The 16464-nt window shown below is 45.2% G+C and overlaps 1 protein-coding gene across 4 annotated transcripts in view; it reads left to right on the forward strand.

Moving 5' to 3' along the window:
• Nucleotides 1–16464, forward strand: part of PEAK1 (pseudopodium enriched atypical kinase 1) — a 97735-nt gene that overhangs the window by 19116 nt on the left and 62155 nt on the right. The window contains exon 2 of one of the 4 annotated variants that reach the window (XM_021407888.1): nt 617–756. The exons of the other annotated variants lie outside the window; for them this stretch is intronic. The gene's annotated coding sequence lies outside the window, so the exon portion shown is untranslated. The remainder of the gene's footprint in view (nt 1–616; nt 757–16464) is intronic. 4 annotated transcript variants of the gene reach the window in all.

The following is a 16464-nucleotide window of genomic DNA, read 5'->3' on the forward strand; positions in this document are numbered from 1 at the left end:
AAAAAGTGATTTGTATGGCAGAATGATGCAAGCCACTTTGCAGAAATCCCTTCTGGTCGATGCAAGCCAGGAAGGTGACACATTGAGTGCTCTGGTGCATGCCTGTGTGCTCTTCCATGTAAGTGTATCTGCTATGTGCACTCACTACTTACATGCAGCACAGAAGAGTTAGCATATTCCACCCATTCCTTTGTGCTAGGAAGTGCCCGACAGGTCTGTGTTGTTTGTTAGATTTTGCATGGAAAGTTTTGTCGAGGGACGTGCAAAAACAAACCAGCGTGCATGTGTGACTTTGAGGCCAATAAAACTGTAGGAAATACTGATCTGGGAAATTCAGGATCGCGTACTCGTGATGTAATTTTCACACAGTGAAATATGGCTCTTTGAAGTGTTACTGTGGATCATCTGTTACTTGCTGGAATCTACATAACAGGTATTTGAAGATAAAAATCTGTGGGGGAAAAAACCAAATGGGAAAATGCTGCTTGTGTAAGGAACCTAGCTAATAAGAGCATTCGAGAACTGGCAGTCCAAGAAGAGCAAGAATATTTTTCGCCCACTTGAGCTTCATTGCTACTAAATAATACTTCTCTGTTTTCTACTGTTCCTCCTTTAGGAGCGTGTGTGTATTTCTCTTGGCAAGTGGGCTCAGCAGAAAGCTCGGGATGGTTTGGTTGCTTTGCAGGAGCTGGAGCTGCTAGAGGAGATGGGGATTTCTGTGAGAACAGAAAGCTGATCATAATGCTCTCACTGGAGGTAGGACAGTTTTCAAAAATCCTGTTACTTCTGAAAGCTTGAAAAAGCATTTCTGTGTGGAAAAGGCGTTTGTATGTTGAGACAGAAGTGTGCTGTGAGCTGAGTGCTTGTCCAGGTAAATGGCGTGATGCAGGGCTGGGTTGGACCCTAGCAAATCTTGGCTCTTGCTTGCTTGCAGTTAGTTGGCCTGAATTTAGGTAGGTCCAAGTGGAGATACCCTCTCGTTAGAAAAGAAAGTGTGAGAAGATGCAACCTCTTCCTGAATCCTTGTGTCTTGCTGGAGAAGAGCATGCAGTGCAAAAATGCAGTTACACACTGGTTGTTTCCAGGAAGGCCCCATATACTACTCACACAATGCAAAGGTGCTGCAGTTATCCTTGGAGTTTCTTGGAATAGCTCTATTGAATTTATGATACAGTGCATATAAGGACTAAAATATTCCTGCACATTCATGCTGTGATGTACTTTGGCACTGAAGCGTTTGACTTTTTGCTATGTTAAGGGGCAATGTGTGTCCTGGAGCTCCTAGTTCTTGGCCGTGCTGCTGTGTTCAAGTAGGGGGCTTTACAAAGACATGTAGCAATTCCAGGTGGGATCCTTTTCTTCTGAGACTTCAAAAAGAGGAAGGCTGGAGATAATCTACCAAACTTCACAGTTTCTATATAATAATTATCTTGCTTTAAGCCCACACCTGTCCAGAAAACTGCACTATGTGCAGTGCCATTCCCCCCCACACACACACTTGTAGCCCCCCAATGATTTCCCATAACCATATCAGTCAGATACTGCTTGTGCTACGGCAGGCTATTTGTAAGGCTTCTGGAGAAGGTAAATATTAGCATGGTAAGAGGCAAGAACAAATGTCAGCTCCATTTATCTCCAAAAAGGCAGCACTATTCTCCATGTCACTGCTTGTAATATGAAGGGATTTGTTTAAAGGGGGTACTTCATAAAAAGGGAGTTGTAGTGAAGGAAATTGTATGCTCTTTAGTTGCTGTTATTTCAGAGCAATCTACACCAAAATGGTGTTTTTTTCTAGCAATGGAGCAGGCGTGGGCTCTAAAGCACATCTGTGTTCAAAGTATTTTTATCCTCCATGATAAAGTAATGGGAGATGTTACTAGTATTGTAGATAAGGAAGGAATTGTTATCACGTCATCATCATCAATGTTAGCTTCCAAAGGAGGGCTGTGAGGATGGCCAAGGGTCTGGCGGTGAGGGTGTATGAGCAGTGGCCCTTGGTTTGTTGGGGATTATCCCCAGCTGTTGCACAACAACTTGTCCAAACAGTTGCTGTGCTGCTGGTTGTGGTTGGCACAGGGATCACCCCCACGGCCAGGTACAGAATTGGTTGCAGTCTGTTCCTTCAGGCCTGTGTTTAGTCCCAGTGCAAGTCTACGTGGTACTTCTTCCTGCCACCCACTTCTCTGTATTGTACTGTCAGAGCATTTCGTGCTCAGCGTGGATTTTGTCTTAACATGTGTAGTTGTATTTTATACTGTGTGCAACCAGAACAGTCCTACATATTGGCCGTGTAGTATGTCAAATTGTGAAGATCTTTAGCATCTGCAGTATTGAACAATTTTCAAATCTTTTGTTATAGTCTTCAAGAGTACAGGTTTCCCAAGGTCCCTGATGTTTGGTCTCTAATAAGATGGTCTTTTAAAGGTGGATAACCTATTCCACAGAGGAACATGTTGAGAATATTTTATTGACTGATAAATCCTAATGTCTTCTATAATGCCGTACCTCGATTCGGTCTGGAAATCTGAGTAGATATCAAATTGTTTGCTTATCTTTTGGGATAAAATTGAGTCTTCTAAATTATTGAGTATGCTCTCGTGTTCCAGACCAGACCCTGGGTGGGCACTGTGTGCTAAAAGCTACTCATTAGTAGGTAAACTGATAGCTGAATGCATTTATTATTGATGACTTAGTGGGAATTTCCCTGTCTGAGGAAGGATGATGGGCTGATGGAAGCAGTTTGCGTGGAGACGTGATGTTAGAAGGTTGTGCATTTTGTGCATTTATTTCTGGGGGTGTTTGTTACCCTGCATGTCAAGTTACTGATGGAAGCAGCTTGAATCTTGCCTTGCTGCCTTCATAGGGTTCTTACAGGCGTGAGAGATTTTTATGACAGAGTTATAAGATGCCAAAGTGTGTTCCTGTAAAAGCCATACAATTTAATTTAGCGTATCTTCATTCATATGTTGTAATTCCTATTTGTTTACCATTCAAAAACCGTCTGTTAAGCAAAGCTAAAGCCACAAAGCAAAAGAGAGCCCTAGATTTCAGTATGGCTGCCGCAGCACCCCAGATATTGTCAAAATCAGTGCCAGCCACAAAGCAGGGGAGCGACTCCTGACAGCATATCTCCATCTAAACCCATCTAAATCTGGACGGCCAGAGTGCAGTTGCCTGGCAGGTCCTGTACCACTCCAGCTCCCCACAGCAGCCCCTTCCAGCCCCATCCTCTCCCCAGCTGCCCCCTGTGCTCGTACCAACACCTGGGCACACACTCAGCCATGGGCAGGAGCTCAGGAGCAGCGACGAGGGGAGTGCCATGCAGCCCGAATGGAGACCAGCTGAAGATGTTGCGGAGGCACGCCCGCGAAGCATTACTCATTCGCAGTATATGATTGTTAAGTTTCCGCTGAGATTGGAAGCTTCTGGTTGAAATGGATTTTAAATTAAGCCAAGTATTTGCAAAACAATAGGAGAGAGGAAAAACTGTGGCATGAGTCACAAGCGTGGAACCTTCCACCGCTGTATCCATACGACTGCTGAAATCCTGGGGATTAGGTAAAAGAACAGCTGTAGCTCCCAGCGTGTCATCGCCTCCTATGTCCATTGTAGTTTGTTTACTGGGTAAAAGAAACAGTTTAGTCATCGAATCTTAGTGTTAGGATAAAAATTGGTAGTTTATAACCAGTGTTTCTAACAACGCAGCTGAGAAGCTTTGCTACATAAATTAATGTGCAAAGCATGTTAAAGAAATGCAAAGAATACTCCTACATATTAGTCTGGAAGTTAGGAGTGTAATGAGAAGTAAAGGAAAGGGAGGAGGAGGGTGCAACATATACAGACCAAGTGGAACAGTGGGATAGTTATACTAGGACATGGGCTGGGACACGAGACCTGCACTGGCTAAAGGGAACTGCTGGGGTCAAACACCGAGGTGTGTAAATGGTTCTGTTCAGAGGCCACCAAATTAAGGAAGCTTCCCCAGCCTCGTACTGCTGTCGATCAGCATGCAGAGCTCTGTGGCAGTTAGCCACAAGGACCATCTCAGGAGAAGGGTTCTATGGAAACTTTAGCCTTCCGAGCCAACTGAATGTTCAGAACTTGCTTTCAAGGATCAAGAAGGGTTTTCTTAGCTTGGCTTCCAGGCACCTCGCTGTCCCTGCTGGGCCTGGTGGGCTGCTGGAAACTTGGAAAACCCTTCCATTCGTGGAACTTGACACCCACTGGTGTGTAATGGCATCAAGTGACAAGTTCGGCTGCTCCTGCAGCAGCTGCCAGAATGTCGCTTAGCTCGTCTGTAAGTCATCAAGCAGGCACTTGGGCATCTTTGAAAACATAATTAGAAACCAAAGCAGGAGTGAAATGCTGAATTGCATCCGTCTCCCTCTTCAAAAAACACTTGTCGTTCTACATTGAGGCATTTTCTTAAACTCTTGCATTTATCTTTGTTGCTGTTTCTTTAGAGGTTCAGCTGTGACATAACTCACAAAAGGAACTTTGCTCTTTGTGGGTTTGAGAGGATAATATTGTGGACTTGGAATTTAACAAACTATACGTTATTAAAAAGGATTATAAAAAGGAGGGGAATCAACTTTTTGCTCAGGTAGGTAGTGATAGGATGGGGGGAATGGTTTTAAGCTCAAGGAGGGAAGGTTTAGGCTGGATGTCAGGGGGAGGATCTTCACAGAGAGAGTGGTGAGATGCTGGCACAGGCTGCCCAGAGAGGCTTTGGATGCCCCATCCCTGGTGGTGTTCAAGGCCAGGTGGGATGGGGCCCTGGGCAGCCTGGTCTAGTACCAGAGCTGGATGTTGGTAGCCCCGTGGCAGCGGGATTGGAACTTGGTGATCCTTGGGGTCCCTTCTAACCCAAGCCATTCTATGATTCTACCTAGGAAAGCTGCTCTGTGTTCAGTGATAAGTCTGTGCTTTGGGTGACTTTACGTGGCCCTATTCCGGAGGTTTTGATTGCACTTAGCCAATGTAAACGTGCTATTTGATATGTGTTTAAATCTCCTCCGGAATGTAGGACTTGTGTGATTTAAGGGGTGCGTAAAAGCTATCACTCTGATATTAAGTTGGTTAAATACTTCCACGCTGAGTCTGCCCCCTACCTCCCTTGTTTTTAATTCTTCATTTCTTTCCCATCTCTTAATGTTTCTTTATACAATAATCTTGTATAAGAACAAAGCAAATCACAGCTAGGACTGTATGGATGGTGGCAGTGCAGCTGGGTACAGCTCACCTTCCTGCCCTGCTGGTCACTCGTTTCCACTTCTGTGCTGACCCATGTGTTTGTGCAGCCTCGTGGTGAACCAAGTCAGGAAGTGATTCAGCAGGAGAAGGAAAGCCCTGCCAAAAATGACCAGCTGCCTGCTGTTGGCTTGGCTAGGCTGGCATAGGAGCAAAGAGCTGGCCGAGAAAGGGTAGGAGTGCTTAAGTTTATTCTTCTGCTGAACAAGTAATAATGGAGCCAAAGTCTAGAAACTGAGGTTTTGCCTGGAAGTAAGAGATATGGTAAATTTAAGAAAGAGGTACACGAGCAAGTTGAATTGAAAGTATTTGCTACTTCCTAGTTCATTTTCTTATTTGAAATCCGTGTGTTGATTTAGCCCAGGTCAGTTCCTTACTTAGTTAATTAAAGCAGTAAAGTATTCTTGAGTAAACATAGCATACTCATGCCGGGGATGCTGATGAGGTGTAGGCAGCCTTCTTGGTTGCTCAAGCTTCCCTCAATGAAGCAAGGTTTTCAGATGTAATTCCTGAAAGCCAGTAGCTGTGCAGGCCGCAGCCTTTCTCAGCCGTGCTGTAGAAGTCAACATGAAATATCAGTGCATCCGTCGGTGCCGGGGTTGCTCAGCTGAAGTGTACCACCAGGTTTTCAGAGTTCATGTTTTTGGGCATGTTGCTCCACTGACTCAGCTTTGGGCCAACTAGGGCAGATGAGGAGGAGAACGAGGATTGCTTACACTTCAAATACTTGCCATCAGTTTTTCCAGTTCTATTGGATTTTTCTCTAATGCTAAAGACAAACTGCAACCCCACGGTGAAGTAGTGTATGGCTTGCAGATTATAGCGATAGGGTTAAGATTGATGTGACAACATGAGAAGTACTCTCGATGCGAAGTTATCTGTGAGGGCATAATCCAACCTAGCAGCTTGCTGCTGCCGAGGAAGTTCCTGCACGCTCTGCTCTGCCCTTCCCCTCTTTCCCCAGCCAGGTTGGTGCTAGCAGCTCTGAGCTTTGTCAGCTGGTTTAACTCTCTAACTAGGCAGAAAATGAACCTGGCAGAAGCGGAGAGCTGCCTGCTGCGTTAGTGAGATGCTGAGCACAGAAGAGGAAGCAGAACCACAAGGCTGACAGCGAAGGCAGGGAAGTGAGTGAATCTTCTTTGATCCGTCTTTCATCTGTAACTGTGTTGAGCAACTTCACTTTCAATAAAGGCACCATGGGTAAGGAGCATTGCTTATACCATTAACACTGTGTATGTGTAAGGTATCTAACTATAGTCCTTCTGTTGCAAAGGCTGTCATCTTATTGTGTCACCTGTAACACTCAGTCAAAGCTAAGAGTACATTAGTGGCCTTAAAGTTACTGCAATTAGGTGATTTTTGTATTATAACTAATGGTAAGAATTAGGAAAAATGTGTGCTATGCTTAAGAAGAACCCCATCAATGTTGCAGTCAATGAAGGAAGAAGGCAGATGTGTACTTGTGTGTCAGAGAACTTCCCAAGCTCCAGATACCCAGCAAGTCTGAAAACAAGGATGCTCCATTTGAATTCCTGTTCAATAACAGAGTAGAAGAAGCAGCAGTGATTTTTACAGAATATTTCTTTTGCCATCATTCTGCATGCCAGGTAATGCAACCTACTGTTCAGCAAGCTGTTTTAGCTTGAGAGAGGAAGAAATCTTCTCCTGAGGACTGTCCTGTGCTGTGGGAGGAGACCAGGATGCTCCAGAGCTGGATGGGTGCACCTGGCAGGGAGCAGCTGGGTGCCAGCCCTTTTCCTCTCAGAGGGGACTGTATGGGGGCTCAGGGCTCTGGAGGCTGAGTGCTTCCAGATGCTGGAACTGATTTGGGCTCTAAATCCCCATTCAAACAAAGAAAAACACTGAATATTCATGACACATCTTTCTCCATTGTATTTGCATCTTGGTCTGTTACTTGCTGCAGTGGTCTCCAAGCATTAGCAGCGTACAAAGCAATAGCTCAGGGACTTTTTGCTGAAAGGGGGAAGGACTAATGCACATCCTTGATGCTTTTGGCAGTTTTAAGCATGAAGCAGAAGCCATTAGTTGAGGCTTACCTTCTGAACTCGCAGGACAGAATTTGCAATGGGTAGTGAAGATGAGGAGAACATGTTTGGGCAGGTGGCTTTGTCACTGCTCCTAGGAGCTGCGCTTCTATGGGGAGCCTGCTGTGGTAGCATCAGCTATCACGATTTCTGCCTTTCTTGGATGGAGATCCAGGCTATATTAAACTTCATTGCTTGCAAGCCCTGTTACAGCCAACAAATTTCCTGTGGGTTTTTGGTCTGTTGGTTTGCTACAAGGGAGTTCTCCAACAGTAATAAGTGAAAATGGCATTAAGCTGCTTTTGAAATGCCAAGTTTGAGTAAGTGAGGCTGTCTGCACCAAACGAAGTGGTCTGTCATCGTTTTCAAAACAAAAAGTTGAGGAAACTTTCCTATTCAGGTCAAGTTCCCCCTCAGCCCTCTGGCATGGAAGAAGATGCTGACAAGTGCGATGCTTTTATTCACAGTGCTATCTGGTACACAAAGAGATAAAAGAACTTCAGTTTGATCTGCATAAACAGATCTTTAACTGCCTTCCTCAAAGGTGGGTGAATAATCACTTCGCTTCTTTGCCACGAGGGAAATCACATCCAAATTTGTTCAATTACATGGGGAAAGAGGATTTATGGTTACCTTAGTAAACAAGCAAAAACGTTTACAAACCTAAAGTAGTTATTTTCACAACGGTATGCACTTTCCTGTCTGTATAAATCCCGTGTAATGCTCCAAACTCTATGTGGAAACAAGTCTGAGCATAAAAGGAAAATAATGGGCATTATTCTTACAGCCGCACTTCTCAGCACCGAGCAAACTAATGCATTTATCCAAAAGAGAGGGAGCGAGGGAAGTCGGCGTGAAACCAATCCGAGCTGTTAAGCTGCAGCAACACGAAAACATTAGTATTTAAATGAATGGTTCGAGTAAATTCCCATCAGTTGGTGCTGGGCTATTCAAATTTCCCCTAGATTTAAAAGAAGAAAGGCAGGAAGGATTTAAAGCAGCTCAGTTCATACAGAAATGACCCGCAAATGGGATTTGAGAGAATAATAGCCATCAGATTACAGTGGGAAAATCGTGCCAGAGCAGCAGCTCGCGTTTGGATGCATTTATGCAGAGTGGGCAGCTGAGAGATATGAAGAATTCCCCGCTGCAAACTTAGCAGAGCTCCAGCCTAATGCACTCATTTTATTCCCACTGACTGCTAATGTACTGCAGCGGCTTATAGCAGTATCACATTAGGAAGTCTCACGTTGAAAACTTTTATGCCTGTCTATGAGAAGCGTGTTATGCAGCGTGTAAATATTAGTGTTTTCTCCCACTTGTGTGCCTATTTGCAAGTGCAGCCATGTGTGGAAAAAACAGGTATTTCCTCGTGGTCTTGTTGGAGGTCTGCTAGCTCTGCCCACTTCCAAGAGTCCTGAAATGTGGTGGGTAAATATTGCATTTTATCAGCGCCTCGTGCAGTCTTAGAAGGTTGTGGAAATAGAGTTGTTTTTTTTTTTTTTTAAGAATGTCATAATTTTTCCTACTTGGAGGGATTTTTATCAGAACAGCAAAAAACTCGCAGCCACCCAAATTCAATTATAGTCTGAATTGCTAAGCCAGAGAGCTTGGCTGTGACACAGTACCACTGGGATTTTTAATGATGTATTTACTTGAACCTTCCCTGTCTCACTCTTGGGAACGTGTGAGATATGTTTGCTGCAGTTTACTGGGGGGGGCAGTGGACCTAAGGCTGAATAACTGCATCTGGGTAACAGTGCAGGTGGGTGAATGTAAAGGCTTGTAACAGGTGTTGGGCAGGCTACAGGATCTAAATATTCTAATGAATGGCACTTGCAGTAGTTAATGCTAAATAATGCAAGCTATCATTTTTAATTCAACATAGAGAATTTACGATCACATTTTTGATCTGAAGAAACATAACCTACACTATCGCATAGAATACATGGCATGCATGTGTGTCCTGTGTCTTGTTCCCTCATTTTTTAATACACTTTTTGGTGTTTGAGATACTGGAGGCTAGAAGCGAGTCGTTTCTCTAAAAGCTTAACAGGATTCGTTTTGTAGCAGCAAATGAGCATTAGCAGTCTCTAGGAACACCGCGGTTCTTGCACTCAAACTTGACCTTGCACAGCAGCTTACAAAAGAGGAAAATTCCAAATGTGTGCGTGCAGAGCCCATTGTGAGGCTGTTTTGAAGCATTTTCTTGACATCAGATGTTTACTCGATGGGGGCTGTGCTTGTCCTGACCTTCCCTCCCCTCCACTGCAGTTCACCATCCGTACTTCTGCTCCTTATCTGTAAGATCACACAGTCCTTCTTCATCCTCCCGTGCCGCTGCTCGCTGCCCATTTATTTATTATTTGTTTTACTGACGTTATTTTTCTCTTTCATTCTTAAATCTAAATAAAATTAGAGCTTGAAGTCTCTTGTTAGTGTTCTGCCTGTAGCACACTTCTGTGTCTATACAGATAGAGCAGAAGGGTACAAAGCACAGTAAATGCTCATTGGATGGACAGAGGGAACCCCCCAAATTGTTTGGGCTCTGTAAAACTCGACGGAGGCGGAAAAGAATCGTTTGATTTCAACTACAAATCTGAAGGGGTTTTTGTATTTTAAACCTTTTTTGAGAGTCCGGACGTTGTGAAGCTGGAAGATTGGATGACTGCGTAACAGAAATCAAAATCCAAATGGCTTAGGGAAAAGTGAATAGAGGTGATACGCAGGAGTAAGCTTCTCATGTTTTCTTTCCTTCTGCACCCAGAACCTGGCAGCTCAGACACACACAGTGAGGTACTTCGGCTATGGAATGTCCTTCCCCAGGATGTTGCAGATGCTCAATTTTAAATGAGTTCAAAAGGTAACTGGGTAAATGGATGAAGGAAAATTCCATACAAGGCTATCGAGTACAAAGACGCCGTTGCCTTTTCAGGAAGTCTCCAAGCTGTGGAGTGCTGCAGCTGAGGGTCTGGAGAAAGTGTTGGATGTGTCCTCAGACTGTGGGACGCTGCCAGAAGCACATCAAGGGCACGCAGGATTTCTGGTCCGCTCTGCTGGGTTGCTGTTGTGTTTTACGCCATTTTTGTCCTCTCTGGGGCTTTCCTTGTATTTGTAATCTTTCTGATCTTCTCTGCACCTTCTTTGATATTTGGCAGTTTTGTTTGATTGGCAGCTGTTGGCTCTGTTATTGTGAATTTCATCAGCTGAGCTGCATCATCTCTTCTTAGATGAAGTCTTTTATATTTAGTTAATACTTGAAGTTAATCCTTTATTCTGCACAGATGAATCATTTTTCCATGGCAATCACCTACTCTGTCCCTGAAGTTGTGTTTTGTAGTTGCATTCTGACCCAACGTCTCATAAAACCATTTTCTAGAGGAGAACTTAAAAGACATAAAAATTCAGGAAGCGTTCCACAGCCTTTTCCCCGGAATTATCTGACATTGTGATGCCTGTGACCTGCCTTGTCTTCTCATGTCTTTGCAATGTACTGCTGCAGTGGCTAAAAGCAACCACTTGACAACCCCACAACACGCGGATTAAACGCAAGAGGAAAGTCTATAACCTGCCGCATCTCCATCTTTCAAAAATAAAAATGCAGAAAAGGGAAGTGATCTCTTAAAGCTCTCTCTCGCTAGATGCGGGTTATGGTTTAAGTGTTTTTGGCAGCCGCACAGCTGGAGCTGTGCAAACCAGCTGCAAGCTGGAAACAAAGCGTACTGTGCAGTACGGAAGCAGCCAAGGGCAGCAGACAATGTGCAGCCAGCAGGGCTCTCCTCCAGCTTGCCATTAGCTGACCGTGATATTGAAGCACAGCGTCACACTTAATTCTGAGTCGCGCATCTGTGTTAATACAGCAACTTGCGCGCAGGGAGAAGGAGCACAGCCCTTACCGATGCCCGCAGACCGCTGCTGGAGGGCCGTGCTCCTGCTCAAGAGCTCTCTTCTCTAAAGATGTGTCTCCAGCAATAGCTCTTGTGCTGCAGCACTCAGCGTGGTTTCCCAATCAGAGAGCGCCGGGAGCCCTGACCCGTCCTTCTGCCCTGCTGTTATGGGGACTGAGCCTGGTTAGCCATGCTCCTGATGGTGCATCTGGGCTGGCAGCGCTGCCTAATGCAGTGCCAGCACTGTTGTGTTGCATTTCTTTGTGTTCTGGCTCCTCTGACCACCGTAAGCTGGTTTCTGTTGCACTTTCTTGTTTGAGATGTATGTAGTATTATGTTCTTGCCTTTCTCACTGCAAGGTTGAGTGGTACTACTCTGAGATGTCAAAAGGTGAGGGTTGGCTGTTGGCAGAGCTGAAGCATCAGTTACTTTCTTGGAAGTACTCCATTTTTTGATCACTTCAATTTATCTTACTATCTGCTTTTATGTAAAATGATGACATATAACAGCAATATATAGAAGATGCTTTAGGATTTATTTTGGAAATAATTTTTCTAAAGATCAGTGTGAATTCTGCAACAGAGCGGAGTTAAAATAATAACATCATGAAATGTCAAAGCTGGTAAGGGTATTTAAAAGAAAGGCAATTTTGACTAATGGCCCGCATATGTGACTTAACATTTGAGTAAAGATTGCCTTTCTGGTTGTGGTGGGAAGATGGAGCGAAGCTGTTCCCTTACTGCTTCCTGCTGGGACGTGGTGCCTTTGCTGTCTGTGGGCAGAGCTGGGCACAGAGTTGCCCAACATATTTCCTGCTGCCAACAGAGCTCCTCCACCAGCCCTGCACCTGGTGCATGCCCCCAGCCTGCTGTGAGTGCACTGCTCCTGGGGAAGTCACTGGGACCTTCTACTTGAACACCGCAAGTCCCTTCTGCCAGAGCTATCAAGGCTGTTCCTAAAAACACGTCGCTAGGGGCTGACCCCATTGTTTTGTAGAGCCTGCGCAAAGAAAAGATCTCTAATTTGTCTTCTGCCTTTTGGTGACATTCAAGGGAGAAAGTAAGACATCTTGTAGTTGCTCTATGCAACTTTGAAGTGCCACCTCATGTGCTTATTTCAAAATTTTAAAAAGTATATTATGATAGAAAAGGAAGGTTGGAGATAAAATGGCAAATCCCTGTTTATGAAGCTATAGAAGTCTTGTCTAAACTTGAGTGCTTGGGAAACTTTAAACGGTGTTCATTTAAACAAGGACTTAAAAATTTGGTCATGGAAGGCAAAAAGAGTTTTAAGATTATTTGGAGGAGGAGCACCCAGTGCCAAGAGCATTGGGCCAAGGCCAGTGGGATGAAGTTCAACATGACCAAGGACTGGGTCCTGTGCTTTGGCCACAACAACCCTGGGCATTGCTACAGGCTTGGGGCAGAGTGGCTGGAAGACTGTATAGAGGAAAAAGACCTGGGGATGTTGGTTGATGCTCAGCTGAGCAGGAGCCAGCAGTGTGCCCAGGTGGCCAAGAAGGCCAATGGCATCCTGGCTTGTGTCAGAAATAGTGCAGCCAGCAGGAGCAGGGGAGAGATCGTCCCTCTGTACTCAGCACTGGTGGGGCTGCACCTCAAGTGCTGTGTTCAATTTGGGCCCTTCACTGCCAGAAAGACATCGAGGCCCTGGAGCGTGTTCAGAGAAGGGCACAGAGCTGTGAGGGGTCTGGAGCACAAGTGTGATGGGGAGCAGCTGAGGGAGCTGGATGGGTCAGTCTGGAGAAGAGGAGGCTCAGGGCAGAGCTTATTGCCCTCTACAGCTCTCTGACTGGAGGTTGTGGTGAGGTGGGGGTTGGCCTCTGTTCCCAGGTAACAGAAATAGGACGAGAGGGAATGGCCTCAAGTTGCGCCAGGGGAAGTTCAGGTTGGGTATCAGGAAAACTTTCTCCTCTGAAAGAGTGGTCAGGCGCTGGAATGGGCTGCCCAGGGAGGTGGTTGAGCCACCAACCCTGGAGGTGTTCAGGAAACGTTCAGATGTTGAACAAGGAGACATGGTTTAGTGGGGAAATATTGGTGGTAGGTGGGCAGTTGGACTGGATGATCTTGGAGGTCTTTTCCATCCTTGGTGACTCTATGATTCTCCACTTCTGTTCTTACCAATGGAGGGCCCTTGCCTGAGGTGCCTGGTGGGTGTGTTAACAGCAGCACTGCACTTACCCAATGTGAAGAGCTCTGGAGAGAGACAATTCCACGTGTGCAATGTGTGTAATGCACAAACGTGCACAAACTGTTTAAGTCATCGGGGACTTGTGGCTAGATGAGGAAGGGTATTGTGGTGACAGCTACTTTCAGACGTTCTTTAAATAAGAGATGAAAAAAGTCCATGACTTTTGTGTTCTAAAATCAGCAATAATTTTATCTCGTATAAAGACAATCACTTAAACTCTGCTACTGGACTTCATCAATGTTAGCACCTCTTTCCCACAGTACTTCCCTTGCCTACCCATCGCCAACCAGGGATGCTGTCAGGAAACGCTCCTCTGCATTTCTTTTGCTTCTGCCAATCTGTGGCTGGTCAACCTGTGATCTTGAAACTCTCCTGCAGCAGCAACATGCGAGTACTCCAGTAAGTCCTGTTTATTGTCGGATACATGGCTTTGGTTAAAAAAATAAAATTCTTGATCCCTAAAACCTTCAATTATTTTCCCATTAGAAACAGATATTTTCCAACTTCAGTTCTTCCTCTTTAATCTATAAAGCACAGCACACAGCGTGGTTTCCTTGTTGATTTTAGAGATAACTCTTAGCCTGTAAAAGGCCTTCTGCCTCCAGAACTTTGAAAAGAGGTTTTTAAAGGGATGATGGAGTGCAGCTGCCAGAAGAACAGACATGGGGAAGGGGAGGATTGCACAGACAGTTCTAATGCAGCTCGATGAGCAGCGAAGGAGTGTGGTGGAGGGTGGGGAATGGATTGAAACTCAGGCTGTAATCCCAGTGCAAGTTTTGGGTTTAGGCTGTGGCAGAGTTGCACAAGCAGCCGAGGGCTTGGGGTTGAGTGGGTTTTTGCACTGTTGCTTTTGATTTTCTCTGCTGGTGCAGTACTGCTGATTCCTCCCATATTGCCTCCTGGGGCTCCCTTTGCTTTCCCAAGAGGCTTCCTCTATCAGGCTGTGTTCAGATACTCAGGAAGGTTTTGTCAGTGTGGGGTAGCACCAGAAGCGTACATTTTCAGTAGCTGTTGATGTAAGAAAGAGATTGCCTGTTGCGGAAAACAACAGTAAAAAAGATGTGACTTCTCTGGGTGTACTGACAGGTGCTGCTCCTGCCTCTGCCCTCCTTCCTAGAGCCGCACACTGCTGTGGGCATGGTAAGCTCCATGCAGCCAAGTCAGAAACTTGTGATGTTGTCACTTACCCGTGCAGTTGACAGGTCCGGGTTTTGTGACGTTTTGGGATGACTCCCACAGCTGTGAGATGGGACACGCTGTGTTGCTGGGGAGGTCAGCACAGTGGGCAAGCATGCGCTCGGGGCTTGGTTTGTACAATCTGGCTACGTGGCCAGCTCGCTTCTGCTCTGGGCAGACTTATTTTGACCTCGTTATAAGAACCTGAGCAATTAATGCGGAAACACACTGCCCTTGCTGATCTTTCTTTTCTACACGTGAAGGAGTAGCGTTCTGAGAGCGCACAGAATTTCAGCCTACGCAGCAGCCCTTGGGGATGTCTTCATCTTGTGGTGGCAGAAGCTTTTCAAATCAGTAGCTCAGGAGGAGCAGATCCTTAAATGCATGAATAACAGATACTTGTTTTTGAGAGCCCTTAAGCGTGAGCCAGCCACTAACTGCTGCCTTTCTCTCCATGCGTCTGTTCTATTTTAAACAGTGTATTCATTCTGAACTTCGTATTTTTAAAAGCAAAAAGAAAAAACGTTTTGACTTATAAACTCTCATTTTCCAAATTCATTCACAGATGTGCTGGAGAATATATATTAACAACATAAATACATCCAGAAAGGAAGGCATGCTCCCTGCACAGGTTCATTCCTTTCCTGTCAACCAGTATGTGCTCTGTCTACAGCATAAGGAGCCCATTCTGTAGCAAAATAATTACCGCCCTCTGAAAGCTGACTGCATCTCTTTCCCTTACCACCTGATCAACAATGGGGGAATGCCATGTCAAAATGCCATTGTTCCTGAGTGCAGCAAGTTATTTTCAGGAGAGCCAGCTGTGTCCTAGCCCTGGGGTCTGCACAGCTCCTGCAGCCCCTTGGTCAGGGCTGGCACAGGCATGAGTCTGGGGGATGTGAAATGCTGGTGGGGGCTCTGAGACACTTGGGCTGCTGGGATGGGCAGTTTGGAAGTGCTGCTTTCCCCCTCTCTTTACTCTACGATGCAGAAGCAATAACACGCGTGCTTAGGGTGATGTGTTCTCACAGGTTTTTGTATCCAAGATATCCACCTGCTGCTATGTGGATTAGCATTGATGTTGTTGGATTCTCACTGCCGTGACGGGTCTGACAGTCACCTGAAAGCAAGGAGCAGCTCTCAGAGCACAAAAGGCTGTGATGTGCAGAAGGATGCGGTATCAGCAGCTATGCACAGCCCTTGGAGGGCAACGCAGATTGTGGGTACTAGGGTGTGTGAAATGCCTCCCACTTGAGTGGTAATGAGATTTCTTATTTCCTTACTACAGCTTCATAAGATCATTTGTATGGATTATAGAGGATACTGCTTCTTACTGCTAGGCTTCAAACTGAGTAATCTTGAAAGAGTCTAACATTGGGTGAGCCTTGAATGTCACGAGTTTCATTTATTAGCGAGAATTTGGAATATTTGTGCAAATTCCAAAGAATATGCGTTGACATAGTGCACTGTGTCGGCTGTTGGTTTCTGCTAATGATGAACAACATTTCCTTAACAATCTTTCCCCTTTTTCTTTTCTGCTGTTTTTTCTTGCTTATCCTGTTCTCTGCCCTCCATCTTCCTGTAATTGGGTATGAACCACCCAAAATACATTTAACTTGTACTGCAGATCTGTATTGTGTCCTCACCACATCCGTGTGCCAGCCAGGATGTGAGATATAGAAATGCCGTGCTTTTTTAAAGCAGGAGCAGGAATACTCCATCTTCTCTAAGTTACTAGTTGTAACACAAAAAATTTATAGCTTTTAGTATTCAAAACCTCCTTTTACTGTGACTTAAGGCATACGATGTTGGGCTTTTCTGACTGTTGTGTGTGTCTTAGCTTTTTATGGATGTTTGGCTGTTTGGCCTCAGTAAGGTAAGATGCAGAAACAGAGCTG

The sequence above is a fragment of the Numida meleagris genome, chromosome 9 (genome assembly GCF_002078875.1).
Source record: "Numida meleagris isolate 19003 breed g44 Domestic line chromosome 9, NumMel1.0, whole genome shotgun sequence".
NCBI classification, from domain to species: domain Eukaryota; kingdom Metazoa; phylum Chordata; class Aves; order Galliformes; family Numididae; genus Numida; species Numida meleagris.